Source organism: Ovis aries, chromosome 3 (genome assembly GCF_016772045.2).
Source record: "Ovis aries strain OAR_USU_Benz2616 breed Rambouillet chromosome 3, ARS-UI_Ramb_v3.0, whole genome shotgun sequence".
NCBI lineage: Eukaryota > Metazoa > Chordata > Mammalia > Artiodactyla > Bovidae > Ovis > Ovis aries.
Genome location: NC_056056.1, coordinates 185,996,624 through 186,011,118, shown reverse-complemented (window position 1 = coordinate 186,011,118; position 14,495 = coordinate 185,996,624). Strand labels below are relative to the sequence as shown.

The 14,495-nt window shown below is 43.5% G+C and overlaps 1 protein-coding gene across 6 annotated transcripts in view; it reads left to right on the top strand.

The window, feature by feature from the left end:
- The first annotated feature begins 3,994 nt into the window (after nucleotides 1-3,994).
- FAR2 (fatty acyl-CoA reductase 2) overlaps nucleotides 3,995-14,495 on the top strand; it is a 177,322-nt gene continuing 166,821 nt past the window's right edge. For 2 of the 6 annotated variants that reach the window (XM_060413249.1, XM_060413246.1), the window contains exon 1: nucleotides 3,995-4,119. The gene's annotated coding sequence lies outside the window, so the exon portion shown is untranslated. Of the gene's footprint in view, nucleotides 4,120-4,613; nucleotides 4,756-5,023; nucleotides 5,374-14,495 lie in introns of those variants that run through there. The other 4 variants (XM_060413247.1, XM_012175097.4, XM_060413248.1 and 1 more) reach the window with 2 other exon arrangements.

The following is a 14,495-nucleotide window of genomic DNA, read 5'->3' as shown; positions in this document are numbered from 1 at the left end:
GCCATTGGATTTAGGGCCCATCTGGACAACCCAGTACGACCTTTTCTGAAGCCTTTTAATTTCATTGCATATGCAAAGACTCTTCCGTCCAAAGCAGGTAACAGTCATAGGTTTCAGATATCTGCACCAGGACATATATTTTAGGAGCCACAATTCAACCTACTATGTAATAGGGAAGAATCTTTGTATTCTGTTAAAAGTTAATCACTAAAAAGGTGTTGCTTATAAACTTAAATTATACATAATAGCCCCACTCTGGAAACCCTGACTCTCAGGTAATGAGCACTAAGCTAAAATAACTTTGCTTACCTCGCAGGAAACATCCTTACCAGGCCCACTTTTGAATGACTGCAGGAAGGAAAAAACACATCGCCTTCTGAGGCTGACTGGAGCCAGGAAATGTTTGACTTTACTCTCTCCTCATTTAATATAAAAGAGGCCTGAATTCTAACTCACACAAGTTGGCTCTTTGGAACATGAGTCCTCCATATTCTTGGTCTGCCAGCTTTCTGAATAAAATTGCTATTACCTTCCCTACCAATTCACTTTTTCAATTTATTGGTCTGTTGCAGGGTGAGTAGTATGCGCTTGGAGGCAATAATGACTACATGGTTTCTTCTCGCTGTTATATGCTTATGGGTTGATTTATGTCTTTCTCTACATTTCTCCCAAATTCATGTGTTGGAGTCCTAACCCTCAGTACCTCAGAATGTGACTTTATTTGGAAATTTGTTGTTGTTAAGTTGTGTCATACTCTTTGCAACCCATCGTCTGCAGCATGCCAGGCTTCCCTCTCCTTCATCATCTCCCACAGCTTGTTCAAACTTATGTTCGTTGAGTCAGTGATGCCATTGAACCATCTTGTCCTCTGGTGTCCCCTTCTCCTCCTGCCTTCAATCTTTCCCAGCATCAGGGTCTTTTATAATGAGTCAGATCTTCATATCAGGTGGCCAAAGTATCGGTGCTTAAACTTCAGCATCAGTCCTTGTAATGAATATTCAGGACTGATTTTCTATAGGATAGACTGATTTGATCTCCTTGCAGTCCAAGGAACTCTCAAGAGTTTTCTCCGGCATGACAGCTGAAAAGAATCAATTCTTTGCATTCAGCCTTCTTTATGGTCCAACTCTCACATCCATACCTGACTACTGGAAAAACCATAGATTTGACTAGATGGACCTCTGTCAGCAAAGTGATGTCTCCAATTTTTACTATGCTGTCTAGGTTGGTCATAGCTTTTCTTCCAAGGAGCAAGTGTCTTTTAATTTCGTGGCTGCAGTCACCATCTGCAGTGATTTTGGAGCCGAAGGAAATAAAGTCTATCACTGTTTCCATTGTTTCTCCATCTATTTGCCATGAAGTCATGGGACCAGAAGCCAAGATCTTTGTTTTTTGAATGCTGAGTTTTAAGTCAGGGTTTTCACTCTCTTCTTTCACCTTCATCAAGTGGCTCTTTAGTTCCTCTTTGCTTTTCGCCATAAAGGTGATGTCATTTGCATGGCTGAGGTTATTGTCATTTCTCCAGGTAATCTTGTGCATCATCCAGCCAGGCATTTTGCGTGATGGGAATAGTGTTGCAAATGTAATAAGTTTAGATGAGGCCATTAGGATGAGACCTAGTCTAATATGACTGGTGTCTTTATAGAAAAAGAAAATTTGGACACAGACATATACATGCACATAGAGAATACAAAGTGAAGATGGAGGTAATGACCAGGGTTATACTTCTAGAAGTCAAGAAAAGCCAGAAAAATTGTCAGCAAAAACTGGAAGCTAGGTAGGTGGCACAAAACTGATTCTCCCCCACAGCTTTCAGAAAAAGAATCCTGTCAACACTTTGATCTTAAACTTCCAGACTCCAGAACTGTGAGATAATTTCTGTTTAATTCACCCCTCCATGTGCTTTATTAAGGCAGTCCCAGCAAATGAATACATTATCCATAAAAAAATCATTTTAAATAGTGAAAGTAAAATTATGGTTTAATAACCTATGCTAATGTCAAGTACAGATGTGAGAGTTGGGCCATAAAAAAGGTTAAGTACCAAAGAATAGATACTTTTGAACTGTGGTGTTGGAGAAGACTCTTGAGAGTCCCTTGGACAGCAAGGAGATCAAACCAGTCAATCCTAAAGGAAATCAGCCCTGAATACTCACTGGAAGAACTGATGCTGAATGAAGCTCCACTACTTTGGCCACCTGATACAAAAAGCCAACTCATTGGAAAAGACCCTGATGCTGGGAAAGACTGAAGGCAGATAGAGGATAAGATGGTTGGATGGCATCACTGATTCAACGGACATCAAGTTGGGCAAACTCCAGAAGATGATGAGGGACATGGAGGCCTGGAGTGCTGCAGTTCATGGGATCACAAAAGTTGGATGCGACTTGGTAACTGAACAATAACAACTAATGTTTTGTCAACACTCCATTGAAAGTATGTTATTTTACTTCTACTTATAAATAATGCTATAATAAACATGTAATTTTGTCCATATGGCATTTTCCTTTTTGTGATTATTTTCTTTGGTTATGTTCTAAAGAATGAGAATCCCATTTCAAAAGATTCAGAGCAATAAAAAAAAGTTTGAAGGACTCCCCTTGGAAACTTCTTGCAAATTGTTTTTCAGAGTTGTAACAGTTTACCTTTATCTGCTATGTGATGAATGATTTCAACACCTCTCACCACCAATTGACAGTATCGTTTCAAGTGCTGTCATAGCAGCTGTTTTGCCAACACATTTAGAGTTATTTTCCCAGGGTGGGGGGGGGGGGTGGGGAGGAGGTGGTAACAAAGTATATTTATGTGGTCCTAAGGCTATGGTTTTTCCTGTGGTCAGGTATGGATGTGAGAGTTGGACTGTGAAGAAGGCTGAGCACCGAAGAATTGATGCTTTTGAACTGTGGTGTTGGAGAAGATTCTTGAAAGTCCCTTGGACCGCAAGGAGATCCAACCAGTCCATTCTGAAGGAGATCAGCCCTGGGATTTCTTTGGAAAGAATGATGTTAAAGCTGAAACTCCAGTACTTTGGCCACCTCATGCGAAGAGTTGACTCATTGGAAAAGACTCTGATGCTGGGAGGGATTGGGGGCAGGAGGAGAAGGGGATGACAGAGGATGAGATGGCTGGATGGCATCACTGACTCGATGGACGCGAGTCTGAGTGAACTCCGGGAGATGGTGATGGACAGGGAGGCCTGGTATGCTGCGATTCATGGGGTGGCAAAGAGTCAGACACGACTGAGCGACTGAACTGAACTGAACTTTTTCTGTCTCCTTGCTTTCAGGCAACCACCAGAGAAAATTAGTCACAGGGTCTTTAGGCTACATTTTGCTTAATACATTTAACTGTAGAGCGTCCAATAGAAGAGAATTCAAAATGAGTGTGATCTTTTTTAAGAATGCAAAAAGTGGTTCATTTTAACTTCAACTTGCATGACTTAAATTTTATTTATTTGCATGCCGATTGTTGTAATGAGGAAAATGAAGACAACTTATAGGACAATATTCCTTTTTTGGCTTTTCTTATTATCTTCACATTGTCCAAGAAATGAGCTTGGGCGTTGACTGCTTTTTTTGAGCACGTCCTGGCTCAGAACTGTGACAGCCCACTCATGTGCCTGTCTGTCCCCTTAAAAGTCTTCCCTGATGAAGGCTTCAGTTTTTCCTTTCAAAACGTATCAGAGACCAAACCAAATCTCCCGCCGCCCCCTCCCCCAAGCTACTAGGCTTACGAACAAAACCTCTCTCATTCTCTTTTCTTAATCTTAAGAAGTGCTGCAGAGCAAAGCTGACCGGCTGCATTTTAGCAGCCACATCTCTGATCCTCTCTAGTCTCCTATCCACCTACCTACTCCCACCTGACGCAGATAGAGCCTGCTTTCTACCCTCCGCACCCCGAGCAAGAGTAAACCTCTTGCCTCCGCCCAGCACGAGGGGCTCCGTGAGTCCAGCCCCTCCTGGATTTTTAAAAGGACACTGCGCTGGTCGGTCATCGCCAGGAGCCTCCGCAGAGTTTGGAGCCGATGAGAGAGCATCCCTCCCACTGGGCGTGCAGTACGGACAAGCTGAGTACACTCGGATTTTTGGCTGCCTCTTCTGCTAGGGTGGCTGGGGGAAAGGTGCGTCCTCCAAGCGTTCACAATAGAACCTCTGACCCTCTGTCTCCTTCTTCTGTCTCCGTCTCTCCCTTCCGGCTCTGTCTCTCCTCCTCCCCTTTCTCCCACCTCCCACCCCCCACCCCCCTTCTTTTAAGATGTGGGAGCTCCCCTTCTCTTCCAGACCAGAGTGGGGCGCCTTTCCTGCTCCCTCTCCCCCCTCACCCACCGATTTTAAAAAGAGAAAAAAATGAGGGGAAAAAAAATCCTACCAGGGAGTAATAGCAAGCGGATCTGCTCGGCGCTGAATGAATGGAAGCTGCGGGGCGGGCCCGCGCGCACTGCCGCCCTGCCCACCATGAGGTCGCCCGGAGGCCTGTAGGGCCCTCGCCAGCCCCTCGCCCTCCTCCCGCCCCGGGTAGAAGCAGCAGACGGCTCCGCGCCCGACGCCCAGGCCGCGGTGGCCGCGGGGAAGGTCGGAGGGAGGGTGGTTTCCTCCCGCCCCACACCCAGTCTCCGAGCCGGATATATAGAGTGTCACGTTTGGGAGCCAAAAGACGAGAGCAGCTTCCTTGAGACTGGAGCACTTCCCGGAGCCCCGGGGAAGGACTGGGATTTCGAGGTCCACTAGTTGAGCACCCCCGCAGCCCGGAGGAGCAGGTACTCGGGGTCGCAGTCCGGCCACGCGAGCGCCCACGCCTCTGCCGGCGAGAGCCGGCCGGGGTGGCCCGCAGGCAGGGCGCGGCGGGGTCGAAAGCGAAGGCGGGGCGGCCTCGAGGCCCCGAGGAAGGGTGGGCGCAGGGCCAGGCGGGAGCAGTGGGATTTCCGCGGCTCTGCCCTGGAGCTGCCCTCGCAGTCCGCAGTCAATCGTCGGCGGGTTAGCGCGCTGGGCGCCGGCATCACTAGCCGAGGTGGGGCGCGCGGGGGCGGGAAGGGCGCGCGACGGGAAGGGCACGGTTGGGTTAACGCTGGAGTCGCTCCGTGGCCGCGGGCCCATGGGGCAGAGGCACCGACCAGGTCTCGCGGAGGCCTCCTCTGCCCCCCGGGCTGTTCCTGGAGAGAGCAGGCCACGTGGGGCGTGGCGGCTGCCCTCTTTGCGCGCTAGACAAGTCGGGGCGCGAGACTCCGAGCCCTACCCCGGGCTGTGGCCGCATGCATCCTCCTACTCGGGCCTCGCTGCTTACCGACCCCTAGACTGCCATGGGCCTGGGCGGCGTCTTACACCATCAGGCGTGTTCCACCTCTTTTTGCTGGGCCTGGGCGTCTTGGAGAGAGCAGGTAAGCGGGTACCAGAAGATTACTACTGGTGCGGATGGGCTTGAGGGAAGCTGCTCACTCACCCTTGGCGAGTACGATAACCCGCGGGGCAATTCCATGCAATTAAAAGACTAAATGACCATCTTCCTCCTAGAAACCCTAGAAAAACATCCCACCTGCCAGCCTCCTACTCTTTCACCTCTCGGGATGGGTAGAATTATGAACACTTATTCTTCCATGGATGGGCTACTAGGTGTGAGCGAAAAAGACTCTTTCTGGACCTGCCAGAGCTTTGGCGGCTGGTTGAATTATGTATTGCCCTATTGTGACATGAACACGGACGAGAGTGGGGACTGCAGAATGACCAAAATCTCAAGTGAATCGTGTTTTCCTACTTGTTAGAGGCTGCATCAAGAAGTGTTTGACATGCTGTGCAAATGAAAATTTGAGAATTACCCTGAGGTTTCAATTACCCATATCTCAGTATCCCTATTCATATGAGTTGGAGATTTGGCTGAGATGCGTATTTAATGGAAAAGGGCAAGGAGACTAAAAACAGTTTTAAGTCAGTCACTCAAACGGAAGGAGCAGGTCTTAAAGCAAAATCCATTTTAAGGGCTATTTGTGTGAGAGTCTTCTAGGAGATGGGATCAGTTTTTACCAGCCAGACTCAAGACTCACAGCATTTCTTCTGTTGTATTTCTCAGGGTACAGGTCTTTAGAGTACTCTTTTCCCTTTTCTGAGGGCATCTTCTACACCTGTTCTGTTAACAAATTCCTACCTTACTGCTATTTCTGAGTTATAGTTATCTATAAAATTGATATAAATCAGCATGAGTTGGTAAATCTTACAATGAGACATTTCTCCTTAAAAGAGGGAGTGTGACGTCTAATTGCAGAAGAGGGAGAAGCTTCTGTTAAGGTGGTAAAATAAATAAAATACCTCATATCAGAGTCATGGGTATCACTTTGGGGTTTGTGAAGAAAGTCATCTTGAATGTCTCAACATCACCTTGAATGTCTCATCGTTTGCTTTACTATAGTCTGAAAATGCAATCAGATGTTACTTCTTTCTGGCAACATCTGGGCAGCCCTAAGAACTCTCTGTGTTAATACTTGTGTGCCTATGAAAACGTGCGCGTGAACAAGCACAACCTCTGAAGGAACATTGGTGTACACTGACACCAGCATGCCACCTCTGCCAGTCTCTTGTGACATTGTGTTTGGTCTCTTTGAGGACATTCATTACTCTTGAAGAGGAATTCTTAATGCTTTATTTTATTTTCTTAACAGAGCACTTAAGGATCTGATAAAAGCTACAAAATATGAAAAACAAACATGCGTATTAGCATAGAATTTTATCTACAATTTCAGGAGCTCACAGCCTCTTGGATACCCAGTCACCCAGATGATAGAGGTCCAGAGACCTCAGGCTAGGCCAGCTCACAGGGTCCAGTACCTAGAAGGGCCCCATACTTGGTTTAATGTTCTGCTGTCACTGTCAGCTGTCTTAGTAATTTTTAAACAGGAGCTTCAAATTTTCATCTTATACTGCTGCTGCTGCTGCTAAGTCACTTCAGTTGTGTCCGACTCTGTGCAACCCTATAGATGGCAGTCCACCAGGCTCCCCCGTCACTGGGATTCTCAGGCAAGAACACTGGAGTGGGTTGCCATTTCCTTCTCCAATGCATGAAAGTGAAAGTGAAGTCACTCAGTCGTGTCCAATCCTCAGCGACCCCATGGACTGCAGCCTTCCAGACTCCTCTGTCCATGGGATTTTCCAGGCAAGAGTACTGGAGTGGGGTGCCATTGCCTTCTCCCATCTTATACTAGACATTGCAAATTCTGCAGCCAGTGCTGAGCCCAGGTTCATAAGCCTATTCTGTTACTTCCTGAATAACAGCACTGTCTCAGCAATCCTATGTGACTGGTAGATTCTCTGATACAATCTGAAAGTTAGCTGACCTCAGAACTTACCCTTACCACAGCTTTCATTCCCAGCATGATGGCAACACACTGGTTGAGGAAGAAATAGACTGAAAGGAAATGGGTCCTTTCTGAAAGAAAGGAAATGGCAACACACAGGGTTGAGAAAGAAAATAAACCGAAAGGAAATGGGTCAGACTTCCATATTAAAGTCTTAAAGTTGAGGCATTAAAAGAAGGTGGATGGGGACTCTTTCTTTCATTCAGCTACTCTGTGCAGAGGCATGCTGTGAACTTTAGAGTGTTAAGTAACCAAGTCCTGTACTCCATAGATTTATGATATTATTGGCAAGATCGCATATGTAAATATAAGTTGTTTATTAACACACCTGATAAGTTGTTACAAGTCAATATGAGATTAGGCACCAAATGAGCGGTACAGAAAATAAATACAATAAGTTCCTAAGAAGAGAGTAAAGTAAACCAAACTGGTTGGTGAAGTTTAAGAGTTACATGAGTTGGTCCTTTAAGTTCCCCTTCTAATAGAGATGAATGAATGAGGCTTTTGGACGATAAGTGTGCAAAAAATGGAAATCTGAAAGGGTGTAAAGTTTCACATAAGGAAAAGGCAGGAGATAAAAAGCACTTTCCACTGGCTAGTTTTAATCATTTAATATGTAGTTATTAAGCCCATTCTGTGACCAGACATGGATGACAATTTTCCTGCGTTTAGTGTGGAATAAAGCACATGTATAAGATCTTCTGGATCTTACAGACATTAAAAAAGAAATACATAATAACACATTGTTAGAAGTAGTATGGAGAAGAGCGAGGGGCTGTGGAAAAAAACGGGCTGATTCAGATTTGGTGCTCTGTGAAGGTCTCTGAAAAGGAAAGTTTCAAATTGATATTTGAAGGAGGCACAAGGATTCACTTGGCAAAAAAGAAAAAAGGAGGGAAAAGCAATTTAGGTAGAGGAAATAGCAAGTAGGAAATCTGTAAAGAGAAGAAAAGCTTGGAAGTGTTCAAGGGATAAAAAGAAGGCACGTGTGTTGGAAAAGGGAGTTTCTGAGAGGCTGGACATGAGTGTGTGAGTGTGTGTGTGTGTGTGTGTGTGTGTGTGTGTGTGTTGTGGGGGGTGGGTAGGCAGGAGCCTGATCATGCAGATCATCACAGATCTTGATAAAGACTGTGAATTTTATTTTAATGAGAAGCCTTTGAAGACTTTGAAGCCAAAGGGTAATTTACATTTTAAGGATATCTTTGTAGCTGAAATAAGGAGAATGGACTAGCAGGATCAAGAATGAAAAGTAGAATACAGTTAGGACACAGCCAGAGACTGTGCCGATAGGGAAAATGGAGAGAAGTGGGCACAGTAGGGGAAATGGAGAGAAGTGTACACGCTTGAAGTGCATTTCACAAGTCGAATTGATAGACCTTGGTGAAAGACCCAATGAGAGGTGGGGGAGGAAAGAAGTGTGAGAAGAAATTCCTTCAGTAGATACTACTGAGTTTTTATAACTCAAAACTATTGTCCCTGATGCATAGAATTTAGAGTTTTCACAGAAGAACTGAAAAGTGACATGGAAACTGATAATACTGCCTGGTACCTCTGAAAAATATGCCAGGCTGTTGGAAATGGGGTGAGAGAGAAGAAAATAATATGCTTTTCATATTATCCTTTGTAATATTGAGATTTTTTATGAAATGTGCACACACTTTATAATTTTCTAAGAGGTTACCACCACAACAAATATGACTCTTGCTTTTCTGACTTGAATACATGTATAGCATATGGGATAGTCTAAAATGACAAAAACCCAGATAGAAAGGCCTGATCCTTATGAAAATGGTTGCTCTATAGCATAACATACTCCCTTGCTTAGAAGCTTTCCATTCTTCCACCTTTTTTTGTATCAATGTTTCCCAGAAATGTAGTCTATGGATCATTAGTTTCTTGGGATGTTAATAATAGTCAGGTAAAGAAAAAGAAACGCTTCCTGATCATGTAAGTGTAAGGAACAATTTAACCCAATTAAGCAGTTTTATTGCAGGAGTCCTCAGAGCCTTTAATACACTAATAATGCACTTTAAGAATCATCAAGAAAGAAGAGGTATTTTATGCCACATTTCCTAAACTTATTTGACCTTGAAATGCTTTTTTTGGCAGAACATCTGACAGAGTCAGCATTAGCCTAACACGCTTTGGGAAATGCTGCCCTATATTAATAGATTAAACCTCTTAACATCCACAGCTTTCTATTAACCATCAACTTCTCTTATATCTTTCATGCAACTTAGCTGGAAGAAAGCAGAAGACCAGAATTGAATTGGCTCTGTTAATAAGCTCAAAATTGATGATGAAAACAATTCCACTGTATGAATCAGTGATAAAATGATATTCACAAGCAAGATCTGCAGTGTGACTAAAAACGATTTTAAAAAATTTAACTTCTACTTTCCTGGCAAGGCTATGCCGGACCTCTTGAGGGTACATTCTGTCAAGTTTAGATGTACCCATGAGGAAGCTGATGCATAAACAGTGGGGAAGGGCCTCTTGTGTCCCATGGTAGTTCTGAGCCTTAGTTGATGTTTGTAGTATATCTCCAACAGGGCGCACAGTGTGAACACATAGGATGTCTGCAGAAACTGATTTTGCAGTGAATCTCGTTCATCTTTGTTCCTGCTTCCCAGTGTATTTGCCTGGTGGTGGGCTGGAGGCAGAAGTGCAATTTATGACCAAAGAACAACCAGCAGAGCAGAACAGAAGAAACAAGTTCACACAGCTATGGACTCTGACCAGGGCTTCATCCACTCAGTGCTCTAGCCAAGGGGTCCGCAAACAGTGACTCGAGGGCCAATTTTGGCTCCTGCCTATTTTACTATATCTATTGAGCTAAGAATTGTGTTTATATTTTTAAATGGCTTTTAGAAAAACAAGAATAATGTTCCATGGCACATGAAAGATTTCACAAGTTCACATGTTATATGCATCAATAAAGTTTTATTGGAAATCAGCCAGTGCCTATTATCCTATTGCAGCTGCTTTGGTGCTTTCCACATTATAAGTAGCTGTGATCTGCAAAGCCTAATATATTTACCATCCGACCCTTTACGTAAAATATTTGTCAGTCCTTACTCTAGGCTATTAACTCATTGGCTGTCAAAATTTTAATAGACTTCTTTTATATATTAGGGGGTAGTCAGCTCAGGCTCAGAGAAGGCAATGGCACTCCACTCCAGTACTCTTGCCTGGAAAATCCCATGGATGGAGGAGCCTGGTGGGCTGCAGTCCATGGGGTCGCTAAGAGTCGGACACGACTGAGCGACTTCACTTTCACTTTTCACTTTCTTGCATTGTAGAAGGAAATGGCAACCCACTCCAGTATTCTTGCCTGGAGAATCCCAGGGATGGGGGAGCCTGGCGGGCTGCCGTATGTGGGGTCACACAGAGTCAGACATGACTGAGGCGACGTAGTAGCAGCAGCAGCAGTTCAGGCTGCTATAATAAAGTACCGTAGAATGGGTTGCTTATAAATAACAACAGAAACCTGTATTTCTTACAGTTCTGGAGGCTGTGGTCCAAGATGAAGGCACCAGCAGATGTGATGCCTGGTGAGGACCACTTCCTGGTTCACAAATGTCCTTCTTTCCTTCGTAACTTCACATTATGGAACTTCACAAGGGAGTTCTTAGGAGTCTCTTTCATAAGGGCACTAGTATCATTCACCCGGAGAAGGCAATGGCACCCCACTCCAGTACTCTAGCCTGGAGAATCCCAGGGATGGGGGAGCCTGGTAGGCTGCTGTCTATGGGATTGCACAGAGTCGGATACGACTGAAGTGACTTAGCAGCAGCAGCAGTCTCATTCACCAGAGTTCTCCGTTCAAGACCTAATGACTTCCCAGAGACCCCCACCTTCAAATACCATAAGGTTAGAGACTAGATTTCAACATATACATTTTCGGAGGATTCAAACATTTCAGTCTATGTCAAAGCTGGAAATACAGATAGGTAAATTGATGGATTAGAAGCTCCTCAAACATTATTGTCATTGGAGTCGTGACAATGTCATTTATTGTGGATAACTAGCCCTGATTCTGGGAAAGATTGGGGCAAAAGAAGAGGGCAGCAGAGGTGGAGATGGTTAGATAGCATTACTAACTCAGTGGACATAAATTTGAGCAAACTCTGGGAGATAGTGAAGGACAGGGAAGCCTGGCCTGCTGCAGTTCATGGGGTCACAAAGAGTCAGACACAACTGAGTGACTGAACAACAGGATAGTTAGTGTTGCCTGCCAATGTAAAGAGCAGAAGGTAGTTTTGAGGTGATAGCTCTTGAAAGTTACTCAGACATTTAAACTCATATGTAAAGGATGGGCTGTCAGATAAACATACCCAGGGTCCAAGAAGTTTAGGGGGTAATTAACCCCCGTATTACTTAGTTGTTGAAGTCTGCTGCTGCTAAGCATGGGTTTCTTGTGAGTAGTCACCTTTGATTTTTATTTCAGTAAAGCAAATCTGTATTTTATTAATGCATCCTTTTTGTGAAGAGTGATGGTTTCAGGGTGACAGTCTTAAGTTTGGGATGACAACTATACCTTTCATTATCCCTACCCTGCACTTATTGAGTAAGGATTTTTGGTACAAGACTCCCCAGGTACCTTCATACATAACCATCACAGCACAGGTACAGATGTGAGAACAGCTGGTCCAGTTGCTTCTGTGGGACTTAGAAACGGAAGTTGGAGATGGAGGCATGTACTTAGGTCTGTCACTGTGGTCACAGAGTCTATCCAGAGGTCAGTATTCCAGGGGAATCAATCAAATAGGATGAAATACGGGGCTTCCTGCCAGCCACATTCATCAGGGTACTTTTCATGACTAATTCAGAGACCTGTCTTTAAAAAAAGGATTGGTTTCAGGTGAAATCTTCATTCAACAGCCAATTTTTCCACTTAAGTAAACACCGTATCAAAGCAAAAATAATATATATTTCTTTGTGGAACCAACAATGTGATTAGACAGTGAAAAAATCATCTTACTTTAATCAACAGACACTGAGAATAGCATATATCTATTGTTTTAGTCATGGTTTATTTTAGAACTCCTAGATAATTCGTATCCTTTACCTTTGAAGTCCAGCAAAAGCCCTTTCTAGCAGCAGCTGGCAATGCATCTCCTCTTTCTTTTGGACATGCTTTCTAATGCATTTTAACTTCACAAGCTCCTCCAGAGATGGCTCCCAGTTGTTGAAGCACACACTTGAGGGAAGGACAAGAAGCTCTGCCTTGTGAATCTGTAGAAAAGGCAAAACTCTGACCTGTCCTATCCACTTACCCACCCATTCACCTCAGTGGAGATGCTGGGTCAATAACATTCGCTGGTGAATAACAGGATGACCACAGGAGGCAAGAATAATATTTTCTGAGCCAAGAAATGAGAAAAAAGTCATTGTGAAAATGCTCCACATTTTAGATCATTTCAGAAAAATGGTGCTTTATTTATCACAGGTCACATTCCACAAAAGTCAGTGCAAGTTCCCAGTATTTTTGAAGGCAAGATAGTTGGAAATTAGGAAGACCATTAAATTATGTGTCTGGTCCCAATATATTTAAAACCACTAAAGCATTTCAAACAGAATTAGATTCTCCTATATTATTAAGAAACTGGAATAATCTGCCCAGAAGAATTTGATAACCTGAACGAAAGAAGCTCTGTATAACAATTCACTATGTGTGCACATATTAAAGTTTTTTCACTATTGTTTTCAAGAAAGAACATTTAATACTAAATAGTGTGTTGGTAATAGCATAATTTTATCCAATAATCAAAGTATTTTAGAGATAGATAATACTCATTTAATAAAAATGGAACTATTTGTCTAAAAAGAGAAATTGTCCACTTAATTCCACATGAAACATAAATGTACATAAGACACCCTGATAAATATTAGTGAAATCAACTTTATGTCTGTGCGTTTTTAGTTCTATTATGCCGTAACTATTGTCTCTTTCTGAGTTGACTCACTTCCATTGTGTTTTATTTACACAAGACCTTCAGGACATATCTGTTCTGAAGATAACTGTGTCTTCTGAAGGATGGACTCTTATTCTCTCACCAAAATGCTTTGAGAACATTAAAATCTGCTTACAAAACTTCTCCAAGCTGCAGGAGAGTTTGAAAGAGTTAATAGTTCTTGAACTGAGCAGTTTCCTTCTTTCTCAGTAACCTGGACTTGTCAAACCTCTCTCCTTACTAGAATTTTGACGTTACTTCTTTCTTTTCTTCTTACTATTTTGGTCCAGTCCTGCCTGAAGCAGTGGTTATGCAAGTGCCACTGAGTGCGCTGCTGATCACAGGATTGCACTTTAGGTAAATTTAGGTCTCAGTTTCTTTTAGGACAGTGAAACTTTCTCGAATTAGCCTTCCCCTGAACTCTTAGACATACTATATGTTAGCACATATGCCATCTAATCTTACATACATAATGGTGAGCAAACGGCTTTGCCTTAACTAACTCAATTCATATTCTAACTTGTAGAATGTTCAAGTACCGTATCTATATTTGATCTAAATGTGTCATTCTATAATGAACAAGACAGTCCAGAAGACCTGAAGTGACTTGTCACATATCTATTTAATGAATAAGTGTAGAATATTATCCAGATCTTATGACTGCAAATTCCATGATTATTCTATTTATTCATTCATTCAGTTTACTGAGCATCTACCACGTGTCAGATTGGGTATTCAGTACAGTTCAGTCGTTCAGTTGTGTCCGACTCTTTATGACCCCATGAATTGCAGCATGCCAGGCTTCCCTGTCCATCACCAGCTCCTGGAGTTCACTCAGACTCACGTCCATTGAGTCAGTGATGCCATCCAGCCATCTCATCCTGGGTTGTCCCCTTCTCCTCCTGCCCCCAATCTCTTCCAGCATCAGAGTCTTTTCCAATGAGTCAACTCTTCGCATGAGGTGGCCAAAGTACTGGAGTTTCAGCTTTAGCACCATTCCTTCCCAAGAAATCCCAGGGCTGATCGCCTTCAGAATGGACTGGTTGGATCACCTTGCAGTCCAAGAGACTCTCAAGAGTCTTCTCCAACACCACAGTTCAAAAGCATCAATTCTTCGGCACTCAGCCTTCTTCACAGTCCAACTCTCACATCCATAAATGACCACAGGAAAAACCATAGCCTTGACTAGATGGACCTTAG